This window comes from Stegodyphus dumicola, chromosome X2, assembly GCF_044657685.1.
Source record: "Stegodyphus dumicola isolate Sdum_Otavi_A_Nest chromosome X2, ASM4465768v1".
NCBI classification, from domain to species: domain Eukaryota; kingdom Metazoa; phylum Arthropoda; class Arachnida; order Araneae; family Eresidae; genus Stegodyphus; species Stegodyphus dumicola.
Window position 1 is genome coordinate 25,303,596 of NC_140781.1, and position 12,681 is coordinate 25,316,276.

The 12,681-nt window shown below is 32.5% G+C and overlaps 1 long non-coding RNA gene across 1 annotated transcript in view; it reads left to right on the plus strand.

Moving 5' to 3' along the window:
• The window catches only part of LOC146992705 (uncharacterized), a 62,790-nt gene that overhangs the window by 30,592 nt on the left and 19,517 nt on the right, over positions 1 to 12,681 (plus strand). Inside the window, exon 2 of the long non-coding RNA XR_015039107.1 lies at positions 10,865 to 11,078. This is a non-coding gene — a long non-coding RNA (uncharacterized LOC146992705). The remainder of the gene's footprint in view (positions 1 to 10,864; positions 11,079 to 12,681) is intronic.

Consider the following 12,681-nt stretch of genomic DNA (forward strand, 5'->3'; position numbering starts at 1 on the left):
TTTCCTTCCAGATCTCTGGAAGGAACCAGAATTGAATAAAAGCTCCTGGTTAGATGCGGTACAGATGAAAAAAAGATTGTTGTATATCCTGGGAGCTGCTATTGTAACAAATTTCTTTCTTTTAAATTTTCTAGTTTCTAACGAAGTTATGTTTGTAAAAGGTTGGCCTCGCGTTAGATTCTAGAGCTAAAAGTTTTCAACAAGGTCGTTTTAGACCTCAGTTTCAAACTAATTAACTCTGGCGGGAAGTATGTAAGGATCTTAAGTTTTACTAACGTTTATTTTATTTTAAATCTTTACTATCACTTCTTATTTTCTACTTCCGGCCAGAATTATAAGCGTGAAGGTTTTTATGCAAAGTTTGTCTGGCGAACGCCAAGTACTTAAGTGGTGGCTTTTTGCCAAGCAAGAGAGAGAGGAAGCTGTGAGTTCGAAGCAGGCCGCTTACCTTAGAAGTTACGCAGTTGCTATTTGCCTTCCAGGCCAAAGGTTTTAATCCTCTTGATAAATTAAACGTATTGTAGTGTTCACAGTCTCTGTGCTACATACGCTTCCTGTTATTATAAGGCCAATCTTCCACGTGTATTATTCTAAAGTTAAATTATTAGAGTTTAGTTTTATTTTTTTACTTTTACGTTAGACCCCGAGTGGCGGGTCATTGTATTCCGAAGTACGGAAGTTATTGTATATAGAGAAAAATAAAGGGTTTTGTATACCCTTCGTCTGTATCCTGTCTACTTACTACAATTAGTGAACATAGCTTTAGTAAGCTCTCTGTTCCTAGTCAGGTCCTTGTATGTTCCCGAAGAAGGTTAGAAGGAACATTGAACCTGATATCCTAATTGAATTTGCCATAAAAAGTCTGACCCTAGTAAAATAGTTATTTCCCGTTTATGGCCCTGTATCAACAGGATTAAATATTCTCCTTTTCAATCGTTGACTCAAACCTTTGTCTGGAATTTTGACTGTAGCGCCAGTTATATTTTCAATTACCAAGGCTTCAGTATTTATGGAATTGCTTGATTGCGAAACATTTTGTAATTCAAGAGAAACTACGTCAAATTATGATTCTTGTGGTTTTCGTCCGCCAAACGAATATACTAATAAATTTTCTTTTCTAATGGGCTTTAAATTCAATTTTCTTACAAAATTTTCTTTTATAAAGCATTTTTCTGAACCACTATCACACAAAACCCTTGCATGGATTCTGTTTTCACCACCAGAGACATATACAATGCAAGTTTGGAGTAATGTAGAAATCGTTTTATTTTTCTGTTCAGAAACGCAAGCTACTAAGGTTGTGGATTTATCTGTGTTAATATTTTCAGGACTTTCATGTTTTTCTGATTTATTACAGAACAGCTCATTGTGAAATTTATTACCACATTTCGAACATGGGTTTAATTTACTTTTACAGTTAGAAGACAGGTGTGATTTTAGGAAACACTTGTAATAACGTCCTACCCTTCTTTAATTTAAAGCGTTTCTCTTGGTCTGTATACCTTTTACAATTCAAGCTTGTATGATCTGAAGAGTCACAAAATACACAAAATATTTTTATAGAAGTGTTCAAGGCAACAGCCGAAGGAACACGTTTCTTAGAGAAAAAGTTCTGATTATATTTTTGTTTGGAATTAAAATTAGTGCAAATGTCATGTATTTTATTACTAGAAGAATTGTTTACTAATAATGTGGCCTCACGGGCACGTAAATCTTCTCTTATAAATTCCAATAGGTCATTGACATTATACTCATTTTCTGTATTCTTTTTCTTATAAAATTCTAGAACCATATTTTCTGGTAACAATTTTAACAGTATAGGCAAAAGTAGATGCCCGTATGAACCTGATGTTACACCCATTGACTTAAGATTTCTGATATGTATTTCACATTTATCATACAAATTTCTAAGCCCCCTTATATTATTTGATGATTTTACTGGCTCTAAGTTCAAAATTTTATTTATGTGACTATTTATATCTTTCGTTTAACAATTTTAGGCATTCGTCATAATTTTCATCAGTGAGATCAAACCCTGATAAGACATTATATGCAGTACCTGTCAAAAGAGATTTCAGGTATTGAAATTTACTTATTTTTGACAAAGAATCATTGTTATCCACAGCATTTTTGAAATAGTTAATAAATTTTAAATAAGTGCTGGGATCACCAGAGAACTTTTCAATATTTAATTTCGGCAACTTAACTGCCGCAACAAATTTATTTTCAATTACAGGAGTTACAGGTGCATTTTGAATTACGTTAACTTCAGTATCTGCTTTACATTTTCTTAAGATATTCTTATTCTTGGATTTCATACTCAAAATTTTATGAGAGTATTTTTCAACAGATTTTATTTCTTCTTCCTATTCAGCTTTATCTTCAATCAATTTATCTATCTCTTTATCAATTTCATTTAAATAATTTCCTTTTTCTGACAAAATATCCTGATACTCTAACAAGGAATCTGTGTCTGTTCGTTCAATGGCTGCTACCAGCAAATCTTCTGCTTTATTTATTTGTTTAGTGATTGCAGATCTGATAGCAGCTCTTTTCGACTTTAATTTATCTATATTTTCCTTATTTCAAGTAATGTAATATAACCTTATAAAATTCAACAAATAATTGTAATAAACATTAACGTACAGTATTTCAGTATTTCAAGCACTTCCTTTAAAAACAATATTTGTAATCCACAAGTTTCCTTCGATTAAGATCAATTATTTTTTCAAGCATCAATCAAATATTATTCTTTCAAGTAATATTTCAATAAATCAAAGCAAATATTCAATATTTTTATTTAAATCAATCTTTTTTTCTTCATGGTTGAATACTTCAAGAAGGAAAAGAAAATGGCTTACCTGATATTTTCAGGTATCCTTCCATTACTCCAGCATAGGACGAATCAAGAACTATATTCACTTTCGATTTCGTAATATCTAAAGGTCCGGGATTTTCGGCACTAAAAAATATATAAACCTGAACGTTATGATCACGATTCACGATTCTGTTTTATTCACGGTGTTGGGAGAGCATCAATTTAATCAAGAATATACGAGTATATCAAGAGTCAACATACCAATTTAATGTAAAGATTCAACTTGAAAATAAGAACTTCCACTTGAAACACAGAAATATTTAATGAAGAACCTAGGTACATTAGTTACATTATTCAAAACACAAAATTTACATGTGGTATAAATTTCCCCATCATAGGGCCAAGATTAGTTTTATCGAGAGCAATTATTATAATTGTTGATTACCGCTATGCGGTCAAGAACAGATCATTTCAAGCGTCACACTCAAGCTAAACTGGAAGAGTTATTACATTCTTTCTCTGCCGCCAGTTACGTGACCTAGTCCGGGGACAGACGATAAATAATAAAAGAAAAATTGCCTCCATCGGAAGGAAAAAGAAATAATTTCAACACTTATCATTAGCTTAGTGTGCCAGCAATAATTATATCATGCTATTACCAGCACCACAGATAATCCTGACTAGAGAAAACCCTGTATAAATTACCGAAGATTAAACCATTTTAGGTGAATTGTAATTTAAAAGTTTTTAAGGCCCATGTCTATGAGTTATAGTATGCAGTGGCTTGCACACTGATATATAAAATGATGGATTTGTGCTAGTGTAAGAGTATGTAAATCGCTACGAGTTATAAGAAAAATGTACGTGTTATCAAAATATGTTTGGAGCGTGATGAAAAGACATGCAAAAAACAGAAAAAAATTTTAAATTCTTAGAGCAAGTAGAGTGCTACTCAAGTACTGACCGTAGGGAATGCTGTTTAGAAAATATGCATCGTGTAAAAGCCTATCGTGTTTTATCTTAGTAGAGCTTGTAGAGTCATTATTCTTTAGAGATGTGTCTTTATGCAAAAGATAAAGATAATATGCCTATTTTTACATCCACTACTTTAATTAAATTAGAAAATATACTAGTTTAGGATATATCCACTGATAAACGAAAATAAATATCAGATATCGGTCGTTCGACACAATCAAAGAATGATCACAGGCGGGGATGCACGTTAGTAACAAGCATTCCAGTTGCAGGAAAGTCGGCCGGTATTACGCGACACGAGCGAGGTCAGTTCGATACCTCCCCGATGACTGCCAGAGATGAACTGTCGAGGGACAGTCACAAATTATCTTCCCTACTGGGCGAGAGGGAGAAAAAAAAGCTGGTCCTTGGGCTCTGGCTGGTACTTAAAAAGGTCATCCACAGTATTCATCCCCGAGGTTCCAAAGGCACGAAGGAAAAACGTCATGCTCCCACGTCTTTCCGAGAATGTAATGACTGGTGGATCACTGGGAGGAAGCGGAATGTCGAACGAAGAAGTAGGATTTGGAGAAGCAGGGGGATCCGGAGAAGCAGGATGATATCTGACAAAGCCGTGCCTAGATATTTTTTCGCATGAGCAAAAAGGTAAATGCGCGTCTCTACATGCTGTCAAATTAAATGTATCTGTATACTTCCATTTTCAGTAAATGTAATTATACAAAACCATACCATATGTCTTATGATATTTTTAATCATAACTTTACACATTTAGAAAGCTAATATATATAATAATTTATAATTTTTTAAAGGAAAAACTTTATAAAGCACCTTTTCGATAAACAACAAATAATTTTGAAATAATGTAAATAGTGCTGCAGTTAATATAAAAATAAAATCTACTTGGTTATTTAATTTATATTTTAGGGCGATAAAAATGACACTGAAATTTTTCTGGGGCCAAGAAAAGATTTTGAGTTTTTTAATTTTTTCTTCTTGATTTTTTTTAAATTTTAAATTTTTAGAAGCTTCTTTCACCTTAACATTAGTAACTGGAAACATTAAAAATGTTCTTAATGCAGTTTCCGAATTCAAATATGATCGGACTAAACTGCATTCCCGAATTCTTTTCAAAAGCTCTGATTTTGCTTTGTTGAAATAGCGTCGTTTTCAAAACTAGGTATTTCTGATGGAATGCCTGAAGCATTTATATAATTTTGGGTATTTAGTGTTAAGTAAAAGCTGCTTCTTTTTAAAATGCTTAAATCCAATTGCATTAACTTTTCACCAGCTAAAAATTTAAAATCGGAAGCTCTCTCGTTTAATTTTTGACATCTCCATTTTAGTTATGAGTTTAAAATATCTGTCATTTATTCCATTTCTGCTGTGAAAAGATATTTTTTTGGCAAATTTAGTTCTTTTATCAATTGATTTTTGACAATCTGATTTATTAAACTTCATTTTTAGTTCTCTTTATATTCTGATGATATATTAAATCTTTAAAGCTAAATTCTGACATTTCTCAAGATTATTTTCTCTCATTTTTCGTGGAGAAAAAGATCTTTCTTATATCACGTTTGTTTGTTTATTTCAATATGCAAAGTAAACGAGAGCTGTTTGTGTAAGGAGAGGGATACTTTCGTCAAGGCCATTTTAAGGGAAACTAGCTAGTATTCACATTACACACGGGGAAAACCAATAAACCACGCATGCAGCCAGCCCGTTCACCAGGATTAGATATTAAATTAACCCCTCTGTTAGGTGTTGCAATTTTTAGATTTTTGAATTTTTGATTGCGATACTTTATTCACCTGTAGTCTTTTTCATGGAATATTAGGTTCTAGGAAGATATGTGTAAAATTTTAAATTGCATTGATTAAAGAGGTTATTAGTTTTAGACCACTAATGAACTTAAAATATATAAAGTACATGATAATGATTCTTTTTTGTTTCACTTTAAATATTTAATGTTTAAGAGTTAATCAAGTTTTTGATTTAGTTTTGTTATGAGTAAGAAAATACGCGAGAGTGCGCAAGTGTTCATGAATATAACGACCTTTTTATTGTTTTAAATACGCTATTTAAAGTAGGTGTTTCTCGATACTTTTCAAAATTGAAAGTTAACAATCAAAATTTATCTTGTAATTTATCTTGTATTTCTAAAATTTGAACACGTACCTTCACTTGCCTCACCCTTGTCCGGACTCTGATCACGCTTCGCAAAGATCGGAGGATTCAAAGCTTCCAAGAATGCAAGCTTTAGGCGATCGGTTCGACGGTTTCTTGTCACGCACGAGAACGGTGAAATTTTCGGTGCCGCGTGCACAGATTTTGAAGAGATCGTCATATGAATTAGCGGGAGGTTTTTTTTTTTTCGTGTGGTTATGCACAAACACATGAGCACAAGTACTCTATGCTGGATGCAGAAACGAGGTTTATGTGTTGGGGCATGATGTAAGAGTCGGATGTCGCGTTTTCATCGCTTCTCAGGAAGTCTGGAGGTTTCAGACGATGGTTCGACTGGAGTAGAGAGTGGTTAAACTTTGAAAGAAGATAGTCGAAGGGTCATACTGTAAACAAGTTCGGCAGATGTACCCTGAAGGTCTTGCTTGAAGGCAGAACGTAGAGCCAGAAGTAAAAGAGAAAATGGTAAATAATGATGGACTAAAATATTAATTCTGCTAGGAAGAGGATATTTGCAGTTCACAAGACATTGTAGGCAGGAAAATTGAGATTTCTAGCAGGTACGTGATCGGAAAATCTATGTCACTAATATCGTGTTCTAATATCTTACAAACCTGAAGCAGAGTAGGTCTTCATTGTGATAGTATCAACACGCTTGGCTGATCAGTTGATGAGCATCCTGATGGCAAATAATTCGGCCTGAAAAACTTAACTGTTGTTGAGGAGACTCGTTGTGTGAATTATTCTAGAGTGTCTCAGTACGCATAAGCTGATACTCTTTTAATGCCAGTTGAAAAGATTATGTCTTTCATGTCAATTGGCGGTGATATATCTACGGTTAGGTGAAAATAATTGGAGGTAAGATGAGGAGGGCTAACTACTTTCATCTTAGGAAATCGTAGAATTTAGGTCTTGTCCCAGAGAGTTGTGCTTCCAACGTCTTGTAATAGCCTTTGTGATGATATCACCTTCCGGTCAAGACCTGAATACTATAGATTATTTTAAATAGCTGGCCAGTAACCGTTGAATATTGGCGGGGCAACCTGCAATAGTTGTAAGGTATCTTGCTACCACAAAGAGTCAAAGGGTTTCTAGATATCAATGGAGATCAGACAGATATGGCGTTTAGATTCCATGGTGGCTTTGATTCGAGGGAATATATTGCTGAGATCGTGTTCCATTGATATCTCCGCCTGGAAAATGTCTGTATACACGATATTGTGAGATGTTAGATGGTAGTTCAGATGAAAGGGACTAATCCTCCATTACTTTGCAAAGAACTGGAATTATTCAGCAAACTGGTGTTATTTTTTTCTAATTCCTTACAGTAACTATATGTCATTTTCGTAAGAAATCTCAGAGTACAACGTCCTTAATAAACGAAACACATACGAGCATCATCTGCAGACCACAAGGTTTCGCCTCTGGCACGAGAACTTCTCCTACACTAGGGCCGAAGCATTGTCGCTCGCTCGAATAGTTAACATACAGCCCCACCTTTCATTGCCAGTGACCGCATTGGGGAGTCATCTGTAAATCAGAAGTCGGTTACACACACCCTTTTTGGTTGTCAGCTGATCATGAATCAACTAATGCGGCATCCGTTATCCCCACTCCTAATTCATTTAGAGTTTCATCAAATGAATATGGTTTCATTTAGAGCAACCAAGAACCCCTGATACTTCGAGGGCTGTATATCACTGATCTTGCTAAATGAGCTTTTGCAAACTGTCAACGTCCAAAGAAACTGGAGTTGGATTCGACCAAAATTTGTAGTCCCTTGCTGAGATATAATGCAGGTATTTCTTCACTGAGTTACATGAAAACGTTTACTCTCTTATCTATATGCACACATTCTTTCGAGTTGCCTCTTGTCTGAAATACCCAACTTGAACTCAAGTATGAGAACAAAAAAGAATTGAAGTTTCTGGATATCTATGGAAATCTTTTACTCGAGTGTCCGAAGTTCCACTGGACAGACTATTATTATTATTATTACTGTCTTCGTCGTAACTGTTAACTACTATTATTGACTATGGATTTCCTAAATTTTCGTATTTTAACCAACTTGAAATCATCTTTAGGTCTCCTTGAATTGTCAAAAATATATTGAAAAACTTACTGATTGTTTCACGTGGACGAACTTCTTTCTTATGGAGGATCACAAAATTTTTATTAATAGCATTTTGTTATTTTAGCGGCCAGGTTAATTCACACCGGAATTTACAAATTAAAATGTAAAATACATTTTAATTTGTGAGTCTCGATTTAAGGGCATAAATACTTCCTGGAAAAATTCACTTAAAACGGAATTTTGAATTTCTTATATGCATAAATCTTACATTTTCTCTTGATGTTGCATATAAAACACAGACGAAAAGGATAATTTGGAACATATATATTCTTATTCCATCAATCCGTATTTATTACCTAAGGATATATTTCTAGTAAATATTAGTAAAATACAACATTACATTGTCTTTGCCTCCAGCAAAGCATATTAAACGGGCCATTATATAAAAAGAAGCTGGCCCTCTCTGGTTTATTATTTTGCGCTTCTCTGTGCATGATTGAAGAAGAATTTGTAATCATTTTAATGCATGAGAATCATGTAAGAAAAATACACCAGAAAGTGATGCTCAACTAGAAAAGAAAAAAACATAAAAACTGCATAAATCGGGCTCTAATTATTATTTACTATTCCATAAAATAATCACACAATTATCTACTGCGATATTAAATATTATGTTGATTCATTCTGTAGGAGAATTTTTTGTCCCTCGAAGGATTGGAAAAACAACTCGGACAGCGCAGACAAACCATATTTTATTTGAAATTTCTGCTTAAGAAATTAATTTATTAAAATTGAGGCTTATTTTTATTAATACATTGTTTTCAAATATAAAAATTTCCTGCGATTCGACTTCGAGTCAACTAAGAAAGATATGCAAATTAAATATGCTTAAACAACTTGTGAGAATCTAAGTTAATGGAAGAGTATCGAGATTTAGCAAAGAGGTGCTATAACTCTCAGATCCTACCTAAGGCGACGCTGTGTTGATTCGCAGTTATAGCTTTTAGTAGTAATTTTGTTAAAATAACATATTAGTGTAAAAGCAGGTTCTTAGTCTTTAACCTGATAATGATTTTGTTTCGTAGATAAAGGAAACATTAATGCATTATTATCCCGCGAAAATCGATTGTTAAATTTCTGTTAATCATTTTAATTTTTGTATCTTAAAACCGAAGTACAAGCAAATTTTTTAGTTGATTTTTGATGTTCATCACATTCTGTTATTGGATTCTAACAGTGGTCAGTGCTGCATTCATAAAAGTAAGTAAATCGAAACTCATATTTTGATCTAACATATAGAACATCATACGTAACAACACTCGATTTTAATAAGGAGTGCTACCTCTGACATTTTTGGTTGGAATAAAACAAGTTTTATACTAAAACCCAGAAGTCAAAATAGTTTTTATGCCTCATATTTAAGTAAAAGAGACACCAATAATTGTTTCTCAATGATATCAAATTTAGCAAATCTTGGTTAAAGCAAGGGGAGCAAACTTGGTTAAAGGAAGAGGAGAAAACTTGGTTAAACAATTGGCTCACTGTAAGTATATTGTTTTTCATTAGCTCTAATTTAGGCATTTTATATAATACAATCTTCCATTCTGTGACCTTTCTCTGTATGCAGATTTCGTAAAAGAAGCTGGCCTTTTCTGGTTTATTATTTTGCACTTCTCTGTGCATGATTGAAGAGGAATTTCTAATCATTCTAGTGCATGAGAATCAACTAAGAAAAATACAACAGAAATTGATGGTCAACTAGAAAAGAAAAAAACATAAAAACTGTATAAAGAGGGCTCTAATTATTATTTACTATTCCATAAAATAATCAGACAATTTTGTACTGCGATATGAAATATTATGTTCATTCATTCTGTAGAAGAATTTTTTTCCCGCGAAAGATTGGAAAAACAGCACGGAAAGCGCAAACAGGACATATTTTATTTTAAATTTCTGCTTAAAATTTAATTTATTAAATTTGAGGCTTATTTTTATTAATACATTCTTTTCAAATATTAAAATTTCCTGCATTTCGACTTCGGGTCAACTATGAAAGATATGCAAATTAAATATGCTTTAACAACTTGTGAGAATCTAAGTTAGGGAGAGTATCGGTATTTAGCAAAGAGGTGCTATAACTCTCAGATCCTACCTAAGGCGACGCTCTGTTGATTCGCGGTTATAGCTTTTAGTAGTAATTCTGTTAAAAAAAACATGTTAGTGTAAAAGCATGTTCTTATTCTTTAACCTGATAATGATTTTGTTTCGTAGATAAATGTAACATGAATGCATTAGTATCCGCGAAAATCGATTGTTAAGTTTCTGTTAATTATTTTAATTTTTGTGTCTTAAAACCGAAGTAAGAGCAAATTTTTTAGTTGATTTTTGATGTTCATCACATTCTGTTATTGGATTCTAACAGTGGTCAGTGCAGCATTCATAAAAATAAGTAAATCGAAACTCATATTTTGATCTATAGAATACCGTACGTAACAACACTCGATTTTGATAAGCAGTGCTACTTCTGACATTTTTGGTTGGAATAAAAAAAGTTTTATACTAAAATCTAGAAGTCAAAATAGTTTTTATAACTCATATTTAAGTAAAAGATACAACTATAATTGTTGCTCTATGACATCAAATTTAGCAAAACGTGGTTAAAGCAAGTTAACATATTCAGCGAATATAAAATTCCTGTTTAGAATATATAGGAAATTTTGACAGTACCCGTTCTCAAAATTTAAAAATGTTTTTTTGATTGTACGTTGATAGTCATGTATTATTACGTAACTCAACTCATCTGTTATTCCTCACAGATGACCATCTGTTTCTCGCGATCCTATTTGCTAAGACAGGCTGATACTTCGCAGCCAATAGACACACTGATATTCAGACCTTACTGTGAGAACAGCTCATTTCGCACGAAGAACTTGTATTCGTTTCGCACTAAGAATTTGTATTAATGAAAATGGTTTGTACATCGACGATGCAGTGCAGTTCTTATAAAATCTCAGGAACAATTGGCTCGCTGTAAGTATCTTTTTTTTCATTAACTCTAATTTAGGCAATTTATCTAATACCATCTTCCGTTGGTTGACCTTTCTCTGTATGCAGATTTCGTAAAGCGAACACTAGCTAATATCGAAAGGTAGGTTTCTACGTAAATTTTAACAGGTTAAAATACAAAAGGGAATCTTTAAAGTTTGACTAAATCATGTAATTGGACATATAGTTAAAAGTTAGACTTTATTAAATAGCTAGTTTAGACTTCATTAAATAGCTAGTTTAGTCACTTTCGATTTAGAGTAAAATGTTTCGAAATCTAATAATGTGTTTTAATCTCAGAATGTTATTTCTGTAGTTAAAAGTTATTGCTACCTTATTCGTTTAAATGAAAATAAGTAGAAAATTAAAAATATTTGCTTTTTAAAATTACATTTATTGTGCTTGCTGAATGCGTTTCCGCGATTAAACATATAAATTTGAAAAACTGCTTTGACAAACTAATAATTGATAATAAAGTCGCTATCTTAAATCATTAATGCTTATTTCATGTTTTTCTTTTATGTTTGATAACGAATTTGTAGAAATTATTACTTAATAGGGAATATTGCTGGCCATCTTTTTACTCACTTTCGATTTAACCATTAAAATGTTTCTAAGTTCTAAAAATATATGTTTTGATTGTCAGAATGTTACCTCGGTAGTTTAAAGTTATTGCATCTTTATTCCGTTTAAATGAAAAGAAGTAGAAAAGTAAGAAAAATTTGCCTTTTAAAACTACCTTTATTGTGCTCATTGAGTACGTTTTCGCCATTAAACAAATAAACTCTTGAAAAGCTGCTTTTACAAACTGAAACTCTTGAAAAGCTGCTTTCACGAACTAATAATTGCTAATAAGGCCTCTGTCTAAAATCATTTGCACTTATTTCATATTTTTCTTTTATATTTGATAAGGAATAAATAAATTTTTACATCTGCGGAGTAGGATTAAGATCTAGTAGAAACTGTTACTTAATAGGGAATATTGATGGCTATCTTTTTAATTGGCCAGTGGCTTCTCTGAGATGTTTAGGTCTTTAAATATTTTAACAAAATAATTCTTGACATATTATCAACGCGCATCAGTAATGAGACAGACTAAGCGAATTGAGTAACAGAACTTCTAAATGAGAGATCAACGACTTGTCAAATAGCTCTTGAGAAATGACCAATTACGTAAACAAGGATGGGATAGCTGCTTAAAGATAGTTTTCGGATATATAAAAATGTCCGTAACTTGTTAAGCTCAATAAAACTATGAAAGTTTCAGATTTGGTTACTTTTACATTTCTAAACCTATTATAGTTAGCGAACGTTTATAAAGCAGATCAGAAAGTAAGAATAGAATGTAGAGAAACAAGGCTAAAAATGATTAAACAATATAGAATTATGATTGATTTCTGAGAGTTTCTAACTGTTATTATTGCGCTACGTTTAACCATTGCAAGATTGAATATCATAACCCTGTTATGAAAAATGTTTGAAGTGTATTAGTCTTTACATATTTTATTTACTGAAAGTATATAATTTTAAATATCATAACCCTGTTATGAAAAATGTGTGAAGTGTATTAGTCTTTACATATTTTATT